The following is a 21,132-nucleotide window of genomic DNA, read 5'->3' on the forward strand; positions in this document are numbered from 1 at the left end:
TTTGTGTGTGTGTGTGTGTGTGTGTGTGTGTGTGTGTGTGTGTGTGTGCGAGTTTGCCATGGCATCACAAAACGCCTTTGCTTAGATTTGCATAAACATTTTCAAAAGTGAAATTAGAGGATATGGTTTAAAAAATGGAATAAAACAGCTAAAACTGCATTCTCTGATTATAGTGTCCATACTCCCAGTCCCTACCCATGGCCCCTCTACCTGAATTTCAGCGAGGCAGAGGGGCAACTCCATGCAACTGTATTCCAGAGTGCAGCTGCTCCTCCTGTAGCCCAGGTCAGAATATGTGTAGGTGGTGTGGTGATGATATGGACTAAAATGGAGCTCACATCCACTAAAGTGGACAATGAATCCCCAATCTACCAGGGAGCGCAGCTGTAATTTATACACAACACAGAATGGGATGACGATATAGGCTTGGGTGATGGTATAATCTGGGGTAATGTATACATCATCCTCTTCACACAATATTAATTTGTACCTGCTGGAATCCACTATTACAGGAGCCTCTATCATTTTTGCCTGTAATTGACGGTAAAGGTCTTTCTCTTAGAATTTGTAGTTCATTTTGATGGGCATCATCTTTTCCACATTTTGGGGAAGTAGTCTCAGGCCAATCAAGTTTTCAGTCCCGGCTGTGCTGAAAACTCTTTCTGAGTACACACTGGAAGGTGGGCAGCTCAAGTAAAGCAAAGGCAGTTTTGTGTAAGGGCTTCCAAATTGTCTCTTTTTCCTGTCAGTAGTTATTTATGTCTCTTCAGATCTGTATCCGTTGGGAAGAAAAAACAATGTCTTCATCCCTTCTGGGATGACAATCCACTCCCAGCAGCAGGCATGGCACTCAAGACACAACATAAGACTTAAACCTTAAATATTAAATGTTGCATTTGCTAATCTGTTCTGCTTGTCCACAATATCTGCTCTGGTTAAGTGGACAGTGGGTACAATGGCAGTTTGAACTGAAGGCCACTAACTAACTATGTTTTTTTTAATGTCCCTGTACAGGTTGGGAATGCTTTTTGGAAGGTTTGCAAAGGATTATTTAACAGTCAATTGTTTTTGGAAAGCACTCTTCCTGGTCCCTCTCTGGGATGAAAATGTACTCCTAGCCGCAGAATCAGGCAAAGGATTCTCAAAAAAGACACAAAGTAAGGCCTTAAATCGGGGGTAGCCAACCTCGGTCCTCGAGAGCTGCTAACAGTTCACGTTTTCCAGACCACCTAGCAGGTGCACAGGTATATTAATTACTCAGTACCACATTTGAAAAGATCCACAGGTGGAGTTAATTATTACAGTTGTGATTCTGTGAGGAGACCTGGAAAACGTGCACTGTTGGTAGCTCTCGAGGACCAGGGTTGGCTAACCCTGCCTTAAATCATAGATCTTATGCTTGTCCACATATCTGTGCTGGTTAAGTGGAACTTTGAGGCCACTAACTAACTATGTTTTTTTTAATGTCCCTGTACAGGTTGGGAAATGTTCAATGTGGAAGCTTTGCAAAGGATTATTTTACAGTTAATTGTTTTGGAAAGCAGTCTTCCTGGTCCCCTTCTGGGATGAAAATCCACTCCTAGCAACAGAAGTTGGCGCAGGATTCTCAAGTAAGACACAACGTAAGACCTTACGGGGTAAATTTAAATGACTAAAGTGAGTTTTTTTAGAAGTGAGTTTTAGAAGTGATGTTGCTTGCCCATAGAAAATAATCAGATTCTAGCTATTATCTTCTAGAAAGTGATGTTAAGTAGAATTCGATTGGTTGTTATGAGCAACATCACTGCAAAAATGCACTTCTAAAAACTCTCACTTTAGTAAATTAAATTTACCCCTTAATATCTTTGTGCTGGTTAAGTGGCAGTTTAGAGGCCACTAACTAACTATGTTATTTTAATGTCCCTGTAAAGGTTGGGAAATGCTTTTTCATGTAGAAAGCACTACTAGAAGTCTACCTGGTCCCCTTCTGGGATGAGAAAATCCACTCCCAGCAGCAGGCATGGCACTCAAGGATTCTTCTGTGGCAAAGACTGATGTGAATGAGTAAAATAATTTTTTTGTAAATGCCTCCTCCCCTCCCCTTCTCCCTCATAAATTTACTTCAGAATAAAAATATTAAATTAAATTTACTACCAAACCATTCCTGTCCCTGCCTTCAACTACCTACATACTCCAACTCCCTCAGTCCTCTTCTGAATAATAAAAACATTTGTTTCCTGATGTGCCATGTTGGCAGTTGAACTGCCACATTTTTGTGCCACCCACTGCTGCCACATAGCTTAGTCAGCCAGCTAGCTTTGTGCAAATTTTGGGCCTAAACTGGATGAATACAATATAGTGAGCTGTGAGGTGGTCAAAATTGACTGGAAATGAGTGGAAATTTTTTTTATTGAGGTTAATAATACTGTAGGAACAAAAACAGGCCCATTTTATGTGATTTTAGCTGTTTTTATGAAGTTTTAAGAAAAAATCCAGATGCAAAACCAAAACCGAAAAACAAAACACAGAGGTGAGGTTTTGTCAAAACCAATCCAGATCCAAAACCAGGGGAGATCCAGATCCAAAACCAAAACACGGGGATCGGCGCACATCTCTAGGTTTTATGAACCTTAGGAAGAAGATAAAAAATTGGGGTTTTAGGATGTATTGTTGTTAAGTAGTCCTATTCCTGTTGCATGATTGTTCCAGTTGTTAGTGCCTTATTGTCACGGCCAGGGTTTCTTGGCATGGTGGTCACCGGGTATTACCTGTGAGGTCATTGTGGCGAGGGGTCTCTGGCAGCGGTGCTGGTGTTTGGTGAGGGACATTGGCCGCGCGTAGTTCTGTATGGGCACATTGTTGGTGAGGCCTGGTGGTGTTTCCATTCTTCTGTTCCGTTTGGCATGTGCACCGCCATCTTGCCTCAGGTCATGTGATTCAAGCTGTCCAATCCTGGTGGGTCATGTGCTCGTTCCAGCCAGTCACAGCGTGGCACCTGGTATTTAGGAAGTTCCAGAGCCTTCATTAATTGCCAGTGCAATGTGTTTCTCAGCTGCGGCTGAGAGAGAGTACCTGTGCCTTACCTGTCTGACTGGAAGTGCTACTAGCCTGTTACCTTGCCTGCTCCAAACCTGCTGGACTCACCCTGCACCCTCCATTTACCTTTCCCCTGCATGAGTACCTGAACCTGCTGTTTCCCTGCACCTTGCATCACACTCTAACTCCCAGCTGGACTTCATTACCTCTGCCTGCACTTCGTTACAGCTCAGCAAACCTGCATACTGGACATTTCCTGTCTGTCACTATCTGGACAATCTCCCATTTGCTTCACCACAGTTATCAAGTGCACTGTAGTGCTAAACCTGGAGTTTTTCTTTTGCCATTCCCATGTCTGCTAAATCACCTATTAAAAACTCCACCTTTTTATTTAATTCTTCTTCTATGTCTGCTCCTGTCACCACCCCGGGTCCGCAACAAACCCAGACCTTCACAGTTTGCACTGGCCCCATGGATCCGGCCACGGAACAGGAGTTTGGAGTGGATTTATTTAGCTGTATTGCTGGTCGTTTAGAAAACCTGGAAACTATGCAGCATCAAATGGCTCAGTTTTTACAAGAGATGTCTAAGCGACAAGATAATCTGCAAACCTCGTTAACCACCCCTGGGGTATCAGCAACTACACCTCCTCCTGTGCCTGGTAATACAGGGACCAGGGTATCCCCTCGTTTACACCTACCTATGCCAAGAAAATTTGACGGCAATCCTAAGCTCTGTCATGGTTTCTTAAATCAGTGTGACATACACTTTACCTTACAGCCTGATAACTTTCCCACTGCTAGAACTAAAGTGGCATACATTGTGTCTTTGTTGTCCGGCTCAGCTTTGGATTGGGCCTCCCCACTCTGGGAGCGTTCAGACTCACTGCTGGATAACTATGCAGACTTTGTGTCATCATTCAGGAGGATTTTCGATGAACCTGGATACACTGTGTCAGCATCATCCAGTATCATGGACCTGAGACAAGGAACCCGTCCTGTCAGCCAATATGCCGTACAGTTTCAAATCTTGGCATCATAGCTTAAACGGAATGAGGAGGCCCTCACCTCAGCCGTTTGGCATGGCCTTTTGGACCTGCTAAAAGATGATCTGATCACCCGTGAGCTTCCCACTAATTTAAATGAGTTGATCTCACTCTGCAATAAAATTGACTTATGCTTCAGAGAACATCAGACTTAAAAGCACATAACTGACCGGCAAAAGTCATTCACTCCTCCCTTGCCTACCCGTACACCCCATCCTCCTATAGATGAGGAGCCTATGCAGGTGAACCCAAACCCATCTCTCCAAAGAGGAACGTCAGAGAAGGATGCTAAAGAACCTCTGTCTGTACTGCGGAGATTCGGGTCACCTGGTGGCCTCCTGCTCCCGTAAATCGGGAAACGCCCATTCCTAACTGACCTTGGGGACATCAAGTTAGGAGTTATGAGCCCGTCCCCAAATACTAAAGATTTCAAGATTTTCTTAGCTTTGGATCTCAAGCCCAACCCTCTCTTCGTCTCTGCTCTATTAGACTCTGGAGCAGCCGGAAACTTCATGACTTCCAGCCTAGTCGATAAACTACAGATTCCTTGTTCATCTCTCAAGCGCGCAATTTCCCTGACTTTCTGTAGATGGACGGCCTCTAGCTAAAGGAGTGGTCACCAAGGAATCTCAACCAGTATTAGTTTGTGTTGGGGCACTCCACTCTGAGTCTTTAAAGTTCTTAGTGATACCAGAGGCTTCTCAAGAAATCATTTTAGGACTACCCTGGTTACGCCAGCATAATCCCAGGATAGACTGGTGTTCAATGCAGATTCTTTCATGGGGAGCTGACTGTCAGAATTCCTGTCTTCCCAAGAAAGACAGCTTTGTTAATATCTCCAGCTATTCCCAAGGAGTACCAGATGTTCTCTGATGTTTTTTCCGAACAGGTGAACGTCTTACCTCCCCACAGAGAATGGGACTGTCCTATCGAGCTGCTGCCTGACAAGATGCCACCTCATGGTTGCACCTATCCTCTATCCATGCCTGAGACTCAAGCCATGTCTGAATACATCCAGGACAACCTAGCAAAAGGGTTTATTCGTCCTTCCACCTCTCCTGCTGGAGCTGGCTTCTTTTTTGTTGGCAAGAAAGACGGTGGCCTAAGACCCTGTTTAGATTACCGGGGCCTTAATTATATAACGGTCAAGAATCGATATCCTCTTCCACTTATCACAGAGTTGTTCGACAGAGTTAAGGGGTCCATCATATTCTCAAAATTGGATCTGAGAGGGGCTTATAATCTCATCCGTATTCATGCTGGTGATGAATGGAAGACCGCCTTTAATACTAGAGATGGATATTTTGAATACCTTGTGATGCCCTTTGGGTTGTGCAATGCCCCTGCCATGTTTCAGGGCTTTGTTAATGAACTTTTCCGGGACTTGTTGTATGTCTCGTTTGTAGTTTACCTGGACGATATACTGATTTTTTCGTCTTCTATACAGAAACATCATGAACATGTGAAGGATGTATTATCCCATCTAAGAAAGAACCACCTTTACTGCAAAGTGGAGAAATGGGTCTTTGGAGTACCCAGTGTGCCATTCCTTGGTTACGTAATCTCCGGCTCCAGTCTTGAAATTGATCCCAAGAAGGTGCAGGCAATTTTGGATTGGTCACGACCTCAAACCTTGAAAGCCATCCAGAGATTGCTTGGGTTTGCCAACTACTATAGACATTTTATTAAAGGATTCTCCTCATTATTGGCTCCCATCACCGCTCTGACTCGTAAAGACGCTAATCCTGCCCTATGGTCACCTGAGGCAGAGAATGCCTTCCAGCTTTTAAAACAAGCTTGTATTTCTGCTCCAGTCTTATGTCAACCAGATTTGCACAGGCCTTTTCTATTGGAAGTTGATACGTCATGAGGCCGTGGGTGCAGTTCTTTCCCAGCGTTATGAGGATAATCGAGTTCATCCCTGTGGGTTTTTCTCCAACAAATTCTCGCCTGCCGAAAGAAATTATGCCATAGGTGAACAAGAACTCCTTGCAGTGAAATTGGCATTAAAAGAATGGAGATACCTGCTGGAAGAGGCTAAGTTCCCCTTCACTGTTTTCACAGATCATAGAAACCTCCTATTCCTCAAGAATCTCCAGTGCGTGAATCCTCGTCTGGCCCGATGGGCAATATTTTTTGCTTGGTTCCAGTTCACCCTGACCTTCCGGTCTGGAGCCCTTAATCAAAAGGCAGATGCTCTTCCCAGATCTCTCCTCTGTGATGACAAAGCGGAGAATCAACAAAATACCCCTGTCTTGGAGTCAAGAGTATTTGCCACCCTACAAGTACAGCCTCCCACTGGGAAGTCCTTTGTGGCCCCGGAGTTAAGAAAGCAGCTCCTCACCTGGGCTCATTCCTCTTGCTTTGCAGGTCACTCAGGTACCCGGAAGACCCTGGAATTTCTGAAGAGAGGCTATTGGTGGCCATCCATGAAAGTGGACGTGTCGGAGTTTATTTCTTCATGCTCCTTGTGTGCTCAGCATAAGTCTTCACGTCAGGCTTCGGCTGGTGAGTTGTTGCCGCTACCTATTCCATCACGTCCATGGACTTCGTCACGGATCTGCCGAATTCTCAAGGGTTAACTACCATCTGGGTCGTAGTAGACCGATTCTCAAAAATGGTCCATTACATACCACTAAAGAAATTACCTTCTGCTCCTGACCTAGCTCATTTGTTAGTACATCATATATTTAGTCTCCATGGTCTTCATGCCGAGATAGTCTCTGACCGTGGTGTTCAGTTTACAGCAAAATTTTGGAGAGCCTTATGTTCTGTATTGCAAGTAAAGCTAAATTTTTCTATGGCTTATCACCCACAAAGCAATGGTTTCATCTAGAGGGTTAATCAAGACCTTGAGACCTTCCTGAGGATTTTCATGACATCTTCCCAAGACAATAGGTCTGTATTGCTGCCATCGGCTGAATTTGCGCATAATGCCTCCTACCACTCTTCCACGAACCAAACCCCATTCCAAGTGGTCTACGGTCTTCATCCTCGGGTTCCTCAATTTCAAAGCCTGCCGTCTTTGATGTACCAGCTGTGGAAGACACTGTAAAGAGATTTGCATCAATTTGGACTCAAGTTCGAGTTGACCTGGAGAAGGCGTCCTCCTGTTACAAATTTCAAGCTGACAAGAAGCATAGTATAGTACCACGTATGCAAGTTGGAGACCAAGTCTGGTTGTCCACCCGGAACCTATGGCTCAGAGTACCATCTATGAAATTTGCTCCATGCTTCATTGGGCCCTTCTCCATTATAGAAATTATTAATCCCGTGGCTTATGGCCTTCAGTTGCCCCTTTACCTGAAAATTACCAACTCCTTTCATATCTCCCTGCTTAAACCCCTAGTGTTGAATAAGTTCCAGTGTCCTGCCTGCTTCTCCCCGTGTCCAGACTGAAAGAGGCGTGAAGTTTGAGATTTCCCAAGTTTTGGACTCCCGTATCCGCAGAGGACATCTGCAGTACCTCTTGGATTGGAGGGTTTACTGTCCAGAGGAGCGTTGTTGGACTGATGCTAATGATATCCATGCTCCTCATGCACTCATCAAAAGGTTCCACGCTGCCCATCCAGAGAAACCTGGTGAGTGTCCTGAGGCCACCCATAAGGGGGGGTACTGTCACGGCCAGGGTTTCTCAGCATGGTGGTCACCGGGTATTACCTGTGAGGTCATTGTGGCGAGGGGTCTCTGGCAGCGGTGCTGGTGTTTGGCGAGGGGCATTGGCCGTGCGTGGTTCTGTGCAGGCAAATTGTCACTGAGGCCTGGTGGTGTTTCCGTTCCATTTGGCATGGGCACCGCCATCTTGCCTCAGGTCATGTGATTCAAGCTGTCCAATCCTGGTGAGTCATGTGCTCTTTCCAGCCAGTCACAGCACGGCACCTGGTATTTAGGAAGGTCCAGAGCCTTCATTCATTGCCAGTGCAACGTGTTTCTCAGCTGCGGCTGAGAGAGAGTACCTGTGCCTTACCTGTCTGCCTGGAAGTGCTACTAGCCTGTTACCTTGCCTGCTCCAAACCTGCTGGACTCACCCTGCACCCTTCATTTACCTTTCCCCTGCATGAGTACCAGAACCTGCTTTTTCCCTGCATCTTGCCTCACACTCTAACTCCCAGCTGGACTTCATTACCTCTGCCTGCACTTCGTTACAGCTCAGCAAACCTGCATACTGGACATTTCCTGTCTATCACAATCTGGACATTCTCCCATTTGCTTCACCACAGTTATCAAGTGCACTGTAGTGCTAAACCTGGATTTTTTCTTTTGCCATTCTCATGTCTGCTAAATCACCTATTAAAAACTCCACCTTTTTATTTAAATCTGCTTCTGTGTCTGCTCCTGTCACCACCCTGGTCCACAACAAACCCAGACCTTCACACTTAACCAATATTCTTGTGAGTATTGTGTTGTAATTGTCAGTTGGATTGAATAGGATTCTTTTGTAGCAGGTCTGGTCTTGAAGCTGTCATGATGCTTCTTTGCAATACATATCCACAGGCCATATGACAATGTTTCCGCCTTTGTCTGATAGTTTTATTAGGACGCCTTTCCATTCTCGTATTTCTCTCAGTATCCTCATCTTTTCCTTGGTCAAGTTGCCATTCTTGGGTGTTCTTCTCCTAGTTTTCTGATGGAGTATGTCTAGGTCTCGTGCTACCATTTCTTGAAATATTCTTACTTGTGGGCATATTTGTTCCTGAGGAAAAAAAAATTATTTATTTTTTCTTGCAGATTGGTCTGTTCTATGATGATATTGATGGAGTTTCTTAGTTTTCCTATTTCAGTTATTTCAGTGTTTGAAGAGCTGTGCCTTCTTCCCTGTCTAAGGGGCATATTCAATTGGGCATGAGGTTTAGCGAGGAAAAAACCTTGCGCCCCTCGTGCCAAATTTTGGATTACCGTGGCTATGCGCGTTCCCTATACCCATGGTATCCAATAAAAAAAAAAGTGGTTGCAGGGTGTTCAGAGCTGAAAATCCTGTGCCATGTATAAAACTAAATAAAAAAACCCTACACTTACCTGCCCGGGGGTCTCTGGTGGTCTCTGCAGCTAGCGGTGGTCTCCCCTCCATCTTCTCACTGGGGAGGGGGCTGCTGGGAGGCTCCAGGGGCTGCAGGGAGGCACAAGGGCTGCTGGGAGATGTAGTTCTCCTATCGCCCATTATGGGGGGGGAAAAAGAAATAGCAAATTTAATGAAGATATAACCCTTCAAAAAATGTAGAGAGCGCTGTACATCTAACAGGAATGATGATAAATACTTAATTAATTTTAAATAAAAAAACATGATTAGACACAAGAGATAATCACACAGATATGATATGATATGATATGGAACATATGATATGGAACTCCAATCAATCAAACTAAAAAAAGCCAAGAATACTAGTAAATAAATATATTGGACTTCATATGAAAATCAATAGTCCTTGTATTTCCCTTTTATCATTGGATAGTGTTAATAGATAGCATTCGTTTTTATGTTAGTGAGCTCCTTGCATCTGATTTAAGGGTAATTCCTTGGAAGCCTTGTTAGTAGGAGGTGCTGGATCAGATTGTGTGGTGAGATATCCAAGAGCAGGGCTTTGTAACGCGTTTTTCCTCCTCCAACCGGTATCAGCGGCTTCCTCAGAATTGCTCAGAATTCCAACGTCGGCATCCTGACAAGGTTAGAATACTGATACCTGCCGGTAAGTTTACTGACTCTACCCGTAAACTTAACCCTCCCTGCAGTCTAAACCTTACCCTCCTACTCGCAGCCTACCCTTCCACACCCAGCAGCCTAACCCTAACCCCTCCCCTCACATCACTGACCCCTCTCAGCACAGACCCTCTTCTCCTCCCCTCACAGCACAGACCCCCTCCCCCTCATAGCACAAGCCCACTGTTGCCTCACATCACTGACCCCTCTCCCATCTCAACACAGACCACCTCACATCACTGACTCCTCTTTCTTCACATCACTGACCCCTCTCAGCACAGACTCCCACTGCCCTCATAGCACAGACCCAATATTTCCTCACATCACTGACCCCTCTCAGCACAGTACCCCCTCCCTTCACAGTTTCTATGTCCGTGTAGAACCAGATTATTGGGAACATAGCTTATAACCTGTAACATGCATATATATCAAGTTAGTGCCCCTTATACAGTGCCCTCTGTAGTAGTCCCCCTGTAGTAGTGCCCTTTATGCAATGTCCCCTGTAGCATTGCCCATTATGCAGTGCCCCCTGTAGCAGTGCCCCTTATGCAATGTCCCCTGTAGTACTGCCCATATGCAATGCCCGCTTTAGCAGCGCTCCTTATGCAATGCCCCCTTTAGCAGTACCCATTATGCAATGCCCCCTGTTGTAGTGCCCCTTATGCAATGCCCACTGTAGTAGTGCCCATTATACAATGCCCCCTCTAGTAGTACCCCTTATGCAGGGCCCTCTAGTAGTGCCCATATGCAGTGCCCCTGTAGTTGTGCCCATTTGCAGTGCCCCATGAAGTTGTGCCCATATGCATTGCCCCTTTTAGTTGTGCCCATATGCATTGCCCCCTGTAGATGAGCCCATATGCATTGCCCCCTTTATTTGTGCCCATATGCAGTGCCCCCTGTAGTTGAGCCCATATGCATTGCCCTCTGCAGTTGTGCCAATATGCAGTGCCCCCTGTAGTTGAGTCCATATGCAGTGCTCCCTGTAGGGGTGCCCATATGCAGTGCCCCCTGTAATTGTGCCCCTTAAAGTAGTGCCCCTGTAGTTGTGCCCCATAAAGTAGTGCACCCCCCCCAGTACTTACCTGACTCCACGCAGCCATCATCCAGGCTGTCACTCCCGCTGCCGTGCTGATTGGATCTAACTTGATCCAGCAGGCACGGCCAAGCAGGCTTCTCACGTCGTGGGTGATGCCATGATTTCACCCACACAGTGTTCACTGGGAACGCTGGCCTCGGAAGCCATCGGAAGCTTCCTTATCCTCCGATCACTTCAGAGGCCAGCATTCACTGGCCCTGTCCTGAAACTCCGCCTCCTCTTCCTCCCCCCACCTGGTAGGAGATGGGCTCTGGACGTGCTGCTGCTGGCACTGGCTGATGAGAAGAGAGCATCTTAAAATGCAGGTTCTCTCCAGGGCCAGATTCCGGGGTGGCCCGGCCACGGGCCCCTTGGGACCCGCCAGGCCCTACGCGTTCGCCTAGGTTGCCTAGCGGTAAATCCGGCCCTGGTTGTGTCCCAATCTCTCGCATCCCACCCACTTCCTAGTGAAGTGGGCATGATGGGGAGATAATTTCCAGGCTTCTCCCGAAGAGGACAAATAAAAGTCAGCAAGTATGAACTTACGCCAATGAAAAAGGTCCAGCAGAGGTTAGGAGAATGCATCTCAAACTTTTGGAACTCAACAAATAAATTCCTAGATGGCAGCAGGATCAAAAGGGGAAGGGGGAGGTGATCCAGTGGGTGGGTATGGGATGCTGGTGCTCGGGATCCCGGCAGTCAGAATCCCGACGCCGGCATACCGACAGTGTTTGGATACCGACACCTGTCCCCCCTCTCCCTACCCCTAACCCTCCCTCTCCACTGCCTAAACTTAACTTCCCCCCTAGTGCCTAACCTGCCCCCTAGTGCCTAACCCTAACCCTTGAGCCTATTCTATCCCTCCCCCTAAACCCAGTACTTACCACCAAGATGCCGGCGGTTGGGATGCCGGTGCCGGGATTCTGAAAGATGTCGGGATTCCGACAACAGCATTCTAAGTGCCGGCATCCTGACTATTGGGCTTATAACTACATCCCATTCCAGTGCTTCTCCAACCTTTAGTCTCAAGATGTGTGGGTTATTTAATTACATCCCATTCCAGCGCTTCTCCAACCTTTAGTCTCAAGATGTGTGGGTTATTTTACAAAAAAAGAGGAAAACAAATATAGTGTACACTATGTGAGTCCAAAAACATACACTCTATATGATATATGCTCACCGATTCTTGAATGTAATCGAGTCTTGGGTAATATAGCACCACTACCTGACTGTGTTTGCAGATTGCACTGGAGGCCAGGGGCGCTGAGAAGGGGGGAACAGGTATTAATTACCCAGGCTTGCTGAAGGGGCCTGGGCAGTGGTGTAGCAACAATAGGTGCAAGGTGTGCAATTCACACGGGCTCCTGGGTCCAGCGAGGCTCCGCGCCACACACCCTACACCCATAACATAATCCGTGCTGTAGAACTCCATGTAAGTGCTCCTGATGGTACCATCTTCCCATAATGTGTTTCGGCACCCAGAGCCGGCCCGACCTATAGGCCTGGTATGCGGCTGCGTAGAGCGCCAGACTGAAGAGGGCGCCGCAGCAGTCACGGACAGTGAGTTACTCACTTGGTCCCGATGGGCGCCCTCACTGCCATTGATTTTAGTCAGAGGGCAGCTGGTAGAAAATGAAGGGTGTTTGTGGTGTTGTTGGGGTGCTTTGGGCCAGCGGCGGGTGGAGGGGATGTTGCATCCGGTAACATCTTCAGCGTCTCCAGTCATCATGCCCCCAACCAATCACTGAGACCGACAGCATTTCCTTATCCAATGGCCACCTGAAACCTCTGCCTCTTGGTCAGGTGATGCTGCCAGGCTAGCTTGGCCCTCTCCTCAGGATCTCTGGTTGGAGTATGGTCGGCCCCCACTGCCATGAGGAAGGCAGGGCTGCCATTTATCCCCGGGCCTGCAGACGGCCCCTGCTTCTCTCTCCCACACTTCCACCACTCCTCTGTGCTCCAAAGGGGAGGGTAGCGCTGCTGATACTATGAGGGGATCACACTGCCACCTTCTTCAATCGGGATGCCGCACACAACTCTGGCGCTGAGGAAGATGTAGATCTCGGTTAGTAGAAGACCCGGGTGTGAGCATGACAGAGAGGAGGGGGGAGGTGTTTGTGTGTGTTTCTGCAGGGGGTGAGGGGCACTGTGCAGCCCCTGGGTGTAGGGGCACTGTGCTGCTCCTGGGTTTAGGAGCACTGTGATGCTCAGTTACAGAGGCCCTGTCAGGGGGTGGAAAGTGCCCTAGTAGGCCTTAGGTCCACTGCACACATACTGTGACAGAGTTGGGATAGAGGTCCCCCTCCAGGGATAGATGGACTCCCTCTTTACACACAGCAGCCGTAGAAAGAGGAGACAAGTCTGGGAATCTTGTACAAACTGGCCGGCGCCAGTCTTTATTGTGCCACACACAAAAATATAAACAAAAGTATAAACATAAATCCTAGCCAGGCTGGGCACTAACTACACAGCAGATTCCCTTGCTATAACAATGGTAAAGCCTATTGCCCTCACCATCAACAAAACACGTGCACAGCACTTACAGGGTTTTAGTGTCTCTGAACAGGCTAGACTGCCAGCTCCCCCAGGTATGAGACCCTCAGCCACAAACAAACCCAGCTTAAATCAGCCAGTTCCAGGTGGAAGCCCTAATGAGCCTGCTACCAGGCTGAAAGGCCCAAAATCTGGAGTGGCCTGTGGATGGAGCCCTCCCTCACATCCACACTCCCAGGACCCAAACCGGCTTTTCCAAAAACCGACACTCTGGTCTGTTTACAAAACAGACTTCTCCTGGGGTTTTTTAGAACACATAGGCCAAAAACCTAGGACAAACGTACCTGCCATTAACCACTTTACCAGTGCTTCTATCACAATACATACTGAACACATACCCACTGCACACATACATACTGAACACATACCCACTGTACACATGCATACTGCAGATGCCCACTGCACACATACTGCCATCTACCCTTGCCCTCTCTCTACACTCTACCCCCAGCTCTGCCTGCCCTTACTCCCTTCTAACCCCAGATCTCCAACTTATTCCTGCCTTTATTCCCTGCTTTACCCCAACTGATGCTTGACCTTAACCCCCTTTACCCCAGCTGTTACCTGTCCCCAGCACTGTCCCAACTGATGCCAACCCTTACCCCCATAATATGTGATAATGTAAGAGGTGTGCAGTGCAGTGCCTGCTGCAGTGCAGGTGTAACCTTGTGGCTTACCTGGCATCGCACCCTCTCACCTTCCGGCCGTATGGTGATCAGACGGTCCTGGAATTCCAAACAGGACACGGACACGATGACCTAGGAGGAAGGAGATGACGTGAGAACCATCCTTCCTCAACGCTGACCGATACGCCCTACCAGACCGAGGACTAAGCAAAAAAACAGATTTGGGTTTTAAGTGAAGATCATCACTGGCACTTTTGGCCTCAAATCCCGAGTTTCACCTATATGTATTTGCGCACCAGGTGAAAACTCGACCTTGCACCGGGGTGCAAGGTCCGCTGTCCACCCAGAAGGAAGATAGAGAGAAAGGGACAAAAAGACAGTGAGAGACAGTACACACAGATATTGCTCACCGTGTCCACTCTTGTTCTTTGTCTGCTCACTCACCTACAGGTCCCTGTAAGGAGATAATCAAACACCACAGCCGTGCAGGGCCTAAATCTGTTTCACACTACTACACATACTATGACAACATAGCCCTCAACCTACAGTGGGTGTAGTGCAGCATGTACAACAATAAACCATTAAACTTTTGCCCTGCATGGAAAAACAATCACAGACGGTAATCACATAAGAGTAAAACATTGTGCTGTCCCTTTAAATGTTTGCTACCTGCCTAACTAGAGCTGGCCAACTCCTCTTCTAGTTGACTGGGAAAACACTACATTTTGGTGGGAGCCTGACAGCTCTCCATGGGGTACTTTGCGGGTTAAAGTTATTTTCGGTGGGAGCCTGACAGCTCTCCACTAGGTACTTTGAGGGTTAAAGTTATTACTGGTGGGAGCCTGAGAGCCCTCCACTGGGTACTTTGACGGGGGGGGGGGCTGCCTACTTACTATACCAGTGGTCTGGGCCTAGTACCCAGAGCCACTCTCAATGGGCTCAGCGCCCTGGGCCTAATGCCCAGGGTCTTACCAGTGTCTCAGGCTTCTAGCCTGCCTACTATAGGGCACAAAAAGGACTTGGGCCTAATGTCCAGTGTCCCTTTCTGTAATGTGGCCTCAGGCCTATGGCCTGCCTAATGGAGGGGCTTAGCTAGTGTCCTGGGCCTAATGTGCAGGGACATTTTTCACAGGGCTCAGGCCTATGGACCTGCCTAACAGTGGGGCTTAATCAATTGGGCCTGGTGCCCTCCTGTATGTGTACAGGCCTAAGGCCTGGCTGATGGCCACGGGCCTAAAGCCTGGCTGATGGCCACGGGCCTAAAGCCTGGCTGATGGCCACGGGCCTAGTGCCCGCCTACTTTCTTGATTAGTGACCTGGGTCTTGCACCTAATTGGGACAAGTAATCTCTATAGGGCCTAATGCCTGTTTACAGTGCTCGGGCCTAGCTCCTGCCTATATGCCCACAGGCCTAATGCCTGACTGTGTCCCACGGGCCTAGTGCCCGACAACCCTGGTGGTCTAGGGAGGGGTTAATGATAGGCCTCACAGAGGGCCTATCTGTTATGGTGGAAGAGGCTGCGGGGGGGGGGGCTTCGTTTGCTCTTTTACTTTCCACCCCCACAGTCCTCTCCGGTCCTCAGCCGCATTCTTCTGCCGGTGGCCCGTCTAGCGTTGTCTAATCTTAGATACCTCAAGTGGCTGGTCCTATTGTCTGCTGGACCGCAAACCGTGTTTGGCTCGCAGCCAGAGCCAAACACCCACCGCCGCTTCAAGGCTAACGGGCTTGACCGGCGCTGGGAACAGATACTCTGTCCAAGGGCCAGCTTCCATCTGCTTTTGCTTACCCGGTGCTAAGGATAAACACACTGTCCCAGCGCTGGCCACGGATGTGTCCCGCAGGGTACACATCTCCTTTACCTGCTCCTGCAGCTGTGCCGATGCTGGGATCAGACACTTGATCCCAGCACGGCTTTCCACAATGGGACCCAGAAATGGTGGACCCCAATTTTTTAAAGTGAGGAGTCCTTGGAATTCACAAATATAACAGTGCGATCACTGGTGCTGTCAAACTGGAGTGTTCAGTCCTAACACAGGCCCTGATTCAGACCCACTCGCGAGCGGCTGTCCGCTCGCAAGTGGGTCGATGTTCTGCACTGAGCATGCGCACGACGGAGGGAGCTCCGTCGTGCGCATGCGCCAGACGCGACGAGCGAAGGACTTTCCTTCGCTCGTTATGTCTGATCAAAGGGGGCGTGCTGTTGATGTTGATTGACAGCACGCCCCCTTTGGTGGGAGTGCCGGGGGCGTGCCTCCCTGCCGGGGGCGTTCCTAAGGGAACGCCTCCCGTCAGAAGCCGCCCACTGACATCACTAGTGATGTCAGTGGGAGTGATTTTGGCTCTGATAGAGCCAAAATCACTCCGGGCCTTGCGGTTGAAAACCTCAACTGCAGGCTCCGGCTCGCAGTTTCGATGGTCGCGATGGTCAAGACCATCGCGGCCATCAAACTGCACGCTCGTATAGGCTGTGGGTGGTGACCCACAGCTATACGAGCATCCAGGAGGACGCTCCATAGTTATGGAGGCCGGCCCTCATTCAGCGCGTGCGCTCTGCTCAGAGCGTACGGTTCTGAATGAGGGCCACAGTCACAACTCTACTGAGGTGCTGGCCAGAGAAAGCATGACTGGGAGGGAGATGATATCGCACTCTGGGCCTGATTCAGACCCACTCACTAGGCTGCGTTCCCACGCAGCCAGACGAGTTTTCCAATCTGCGCATGCATACACATCGCAGTGCACAAACTAGTCCATGTAATCGGGAAGCGTTCGCTCGCAGGACAAGCAGTTTGTGGGATGGTCCATGAAAACGGGGGAGTGGTGGTGCTAACACAAGTGTGCCTGACCATCCTAACGCCGTTTAAGAGGTGTGAATAATTAAGACGCAGCGTCAAAGTACACGTCATTTGGTTGTATTTCACACTGAAGCACTCGCAGGGCTTGCGGTAGGGTATGGTCAACCATAAGTGCTGTGATCGCATCTGATGGTACTCAATGCTACCGATGGTTGCATACACTTCCTGAACATGATGTGGGAAAGTGGGCGTCTTAAGACAGGCTGGTGGGCGTCTGTATACACATAGCGATAGCACGCTAAGACATAGTGGGCGTGCTAATACCTTGCCGTGCGATCGCCTGCCTTTGCCAGATTTACATAAGCTGGGTGCGTGTGAACGCATCTAGCGACCGGGTCTGAATCGAGCCCTCTGCACAAAGTAATCTGTCCCAATTAATGCCCGTATTCAATTTGAGGCAAAATGACGTCATTTTCGCCTATTTGAAATATCCCCGTATTCAACTACATTGACTTTTCACCGGTGCGAAAAGTCAATGTAAAAAAACGGGGATCATTTTTCGCCAGCCTTTAGCATGCGGAAAAAAAATACAGAATTGGGGTTTAGGGTTGTAGGCTTAAAAAAAGTAGCCTGCACCCTTGGGAATGCCCCCTTAAAATGAAATGTGCAAAAAAAAGTAACAAAAAATCGGGACATTCCAAAAAAATAATTTACAATTTTTGGGAGAAAAAAAAATGGGGCAACGGTGTTTAAAAATATCGAAATATGTTCAGGGGTACTCTGTAAGTATGCGGCAGGTGTATTCTAGAATAGATTATTAGCGGCAGGTGCATTTTAAAAATTAGTTTAGGGACTTAAAAATATGCTAGTACCCATTTTCATGTACCCCAAATTTGATGGCACCACTTTTAAAAATGATTAAAAAAAAGCTAAGTGCTCTGCTGCATCACTTCTTCAATGTCGGGAAAAAAAACACCTGCCGAGGCTGTTTAAAAACCCGACTTTTTTCTGCAAACAAAAACGGGGGTACCCATAGTGATCCCCCAGGTCTGCACATCTTTAGTGGTGTCCAACAATTATTTCCCGAAAATTCCCGTATTTTTTTGCCGATCAAAATTTTGCCGGTTCTCGAATTCGCATACTTTGGAATTGAATACGGGGAATAGCGGGCACGCGCGCGATACTTTTCCACCTGGAAAACAGGCGAAGGAGGCGAAAAGTCCAGTAGGCGAAAAGTTTGGACTTTTCGGCTCAAATTTAATACTGGCCTTAATGTGGTTCCGTGTGAACCCTGGGCCTGAATCAGACCCGCTCGCGAGCGCTATGCGCTCGCAAGCGGGTCGATGGTGGCCCAGTGCGCATGCGCGCAACGGAGCCGGCTCCATCGTGCGCATGCGCGAGACCCGGATAGCAACGGGCAATCCGTCGCTCCGGGTCTCATACCAAAGGGGGCGTGTTGTCGATGTTGAGTGGGAACGCCTACCGTCTGGGGCCGGCCCCACTGACATCACAAGTGATGTCAGTGGGCGTGCTTCCGGCTCTGTTAGAGCCGAAAGCACTCTGGGGCTTGTGGCAATGAGACCCTACCACAAGGGTCTCGTCGCAAGCCCGATGGTCGCGATGGTCTTGACCATCGCGACCATCCTCCTGGCCGCTAGCTATAGCTGTGGGTGGTCACCCACAGCTATGCGAGCGGCCAGGAGGCCACTTTGAAAAACAAGAAGGATGGCCGTGATGCAGAGCGAGTGCTCTGTCAGAGCGTCCGGCTCTGAATCAGGGCCCCTGTCCCTAATGCCTTCACTGCACTCCTATGCTCTTGTAATCTATACTTGCCCCCCTCGTTCACGGTGGTCATAATAAACCTATAACAGACTGTTAGATTAGTGTCTGTATGTGTATATACTGTACATATTAGACATAGAGTAATTATTTATACATTTGTGTGGATATGTAGTTGCATAGTTATATACATATGTGAACATGCTTTAGGTATGTGTACGGTTTTTCCCACAAGACCACGCCCCCTTAATTTTTTTTTGTTTCGGCGCATGCACCAGGACCTCTGTGGGCGCCAAAAGAAATATTACCTAAAAAATAGGGTTTGGGCACCATGGAGCATTCCAGGAAATGAGGGCTTGTCGGGCCTGTTTTCTGGGCAGACTAAAGCCAGGAGCTGCATTTATAGACGCAGTTTCACTGGTCCAGGCAGTGTGATTTTCCCAGACATACTGAGTAACCTGAGAGTTACTCAGATGTCCGATGTGCACGCAATTGAATCAATGGCTGCATCTTCAGACACAGCATCAGATCAGAGGAGCCGGCAGTGGGCGTCTTTTTATTTAAGATGCCTCCTGCTGCTTTTGCATATTTTATTTGCCTTGGATATTCAACTATAATCCTGACGTCCGTCTGTTTAATAGTAATGGAATAAAGGCCCTCATTCAGAGCCACTCGCTAGCGGCAGTACGCTCGTTCCAAGCGATGTTCGCACATCTGCGCATGCGTACGGTTTTTAGTACGCATGAGCGACCCAGTCAGTGCGGCCGAAAATCGTTTCTACGCAATATAGCGAGTGCCTGCTATTTTGAGTGACAGAATGAGGCGTATGTGGGTGGTAACAGGGGAAGGTGCTTGAAAACGGGGAGTGGAGATCAGAACGCAGGCATGCTTAAAGGTCAAAACGGGCGTTTTATGGGTGTGCATAATTAAAATAGCAGCGTCAATGACCACGTCATTTGGTTTTTTTAAACTCAGAACTGCTCGCAAAATAGCGGTTGAAAAAACCAACCACAAGAATAGCGAGCAGTTCATATCCTGTTCGATGTAATCGATTAATCTAATAAATAGCGGACATGACGTATGGTGCGAGCGGCCAGGGGGCGTTTTTAAGAAATAAAAGAGCGTATGTTTTGCTCGCTCGTTCAGACTTAGAGGTGTGAACAGACTGCAATGTGCGAACGGATCATTTGAATAGCCACCCCTTGTTTTTGAACGAACGAACGCAAATAGCGAACGGCTCTGAATGAGGGCCAAAGTCCTGATAATTCATTACAGAGAGGTATAAGGACTTAGGGGCTGATTGAGAGTTGTTGCGAACAACTCCGATGTTTGAAGATCTGCGCATGTGCAGGATCTGTACTGCACATGTGCAGATCTCTTACTGCCTGAAGGTTGACAGGCTTTAGCCTGGGGCAGTGTTGGGCAGCATCCCAGAAAACGGGGGTGGGTCAGCCTCATTTTCTGGGTGTGCTAAAGCCAGTGTCTGCATCCATGTACAGTATATGCAGCTTCACTGGCTTCAGCTGTGTGAAAACACCGGCCATCCTGAGTAACAGGCCTCAACACCTGTCACTGTACCTTCAGGTCCCAGTGCTTTGGCCACTCAGAGACAGGTGCACAGAGATAAATATAATATTGACCCTGTGGGCAAAAAAATAATTACAAAAATAAATAAAGGTTTTTCTATTTCATTTTCCATAGCTTACTATTTTCTTGTTGGAATTTGCACAATTTTGGATTGAAAATTAATAAAAAAAAAAAACAACAACAACAAATAAACAATTCATTTGTGAATAAAATTATTTATTTGGCAAACATTATTCTGCTTTGGTTCTTAACATAGAAATAGATGTACAGTATGTGCGTAATTTACCAGTTGTACACAGCTATGGGGGATTCTGCCAACTCTAGTGCTGTCTGGGTTTTACTGGTGATCTTCATGGGTTTCATTTACGTGAACCATACTTACCAACTGCAGTAGCGCACGCAGGGGGGGTTTCTGAGTACCTAGAAACCCCCCCTGCCAGGCCGAGCAATCGCAGCAGCACACCAATTATTATTATTATTTTTTTTTTGTAGTGAGATGGAGAGCTTGTCTCCATCTCATTAGGCCAGTCCTGGAGCTCCGAATGGGCTGCGATCAGAGCTGCCGGTCATGCGCGGCAGCCTCCTTGTAGCCATGGAGATGGGCGAGCGTTACAGGGAAGCTGCTGCGGTACGCAACTCCTCCCTGACAGCTCCTATGGGCCTTTGAGTGTCAGTGAATCCCTCACTGCACTCCTCCTCAGCTCAAGACAAGTCCAGACAGCAGGTAATTTACCACTGCTACAAATAACGGTCATCACAGGTACGTGCCTGCTCCTTTTGGGTGTGGGGGAGAAGGGTCTGCAGTCCGAGCGTGTGTGTGTGGCGGAGGGGGCAGTCTGCAATCTGTGTGTGGGGGGAAGGGGGGGGGAGTCTCAAATCCGAGTGTCTGTGTGTGTAATCTGCAGTCTGAGTGTCTGTGTGTGGGAGGGGGGCAGTCCAAATTGGGAATAGACCTATACTTACT

The sequence above is a fragment of the Taudactylus pleione genome, unplaced genomic scaffold (assembly GCF_031769625.1).
Source record: "Taudactylus pleione unplaced genomic scaffold, aTauple2 ptg000117l, whole genome shotgun sequence".
NCBI classification, from domain to species: domain Eukaryota; kingdom Metazoa; phylum Chordata; class Amphibia; order Anura; family Myobatrachidae; genus Taudactylus; species Taudactylus pleione.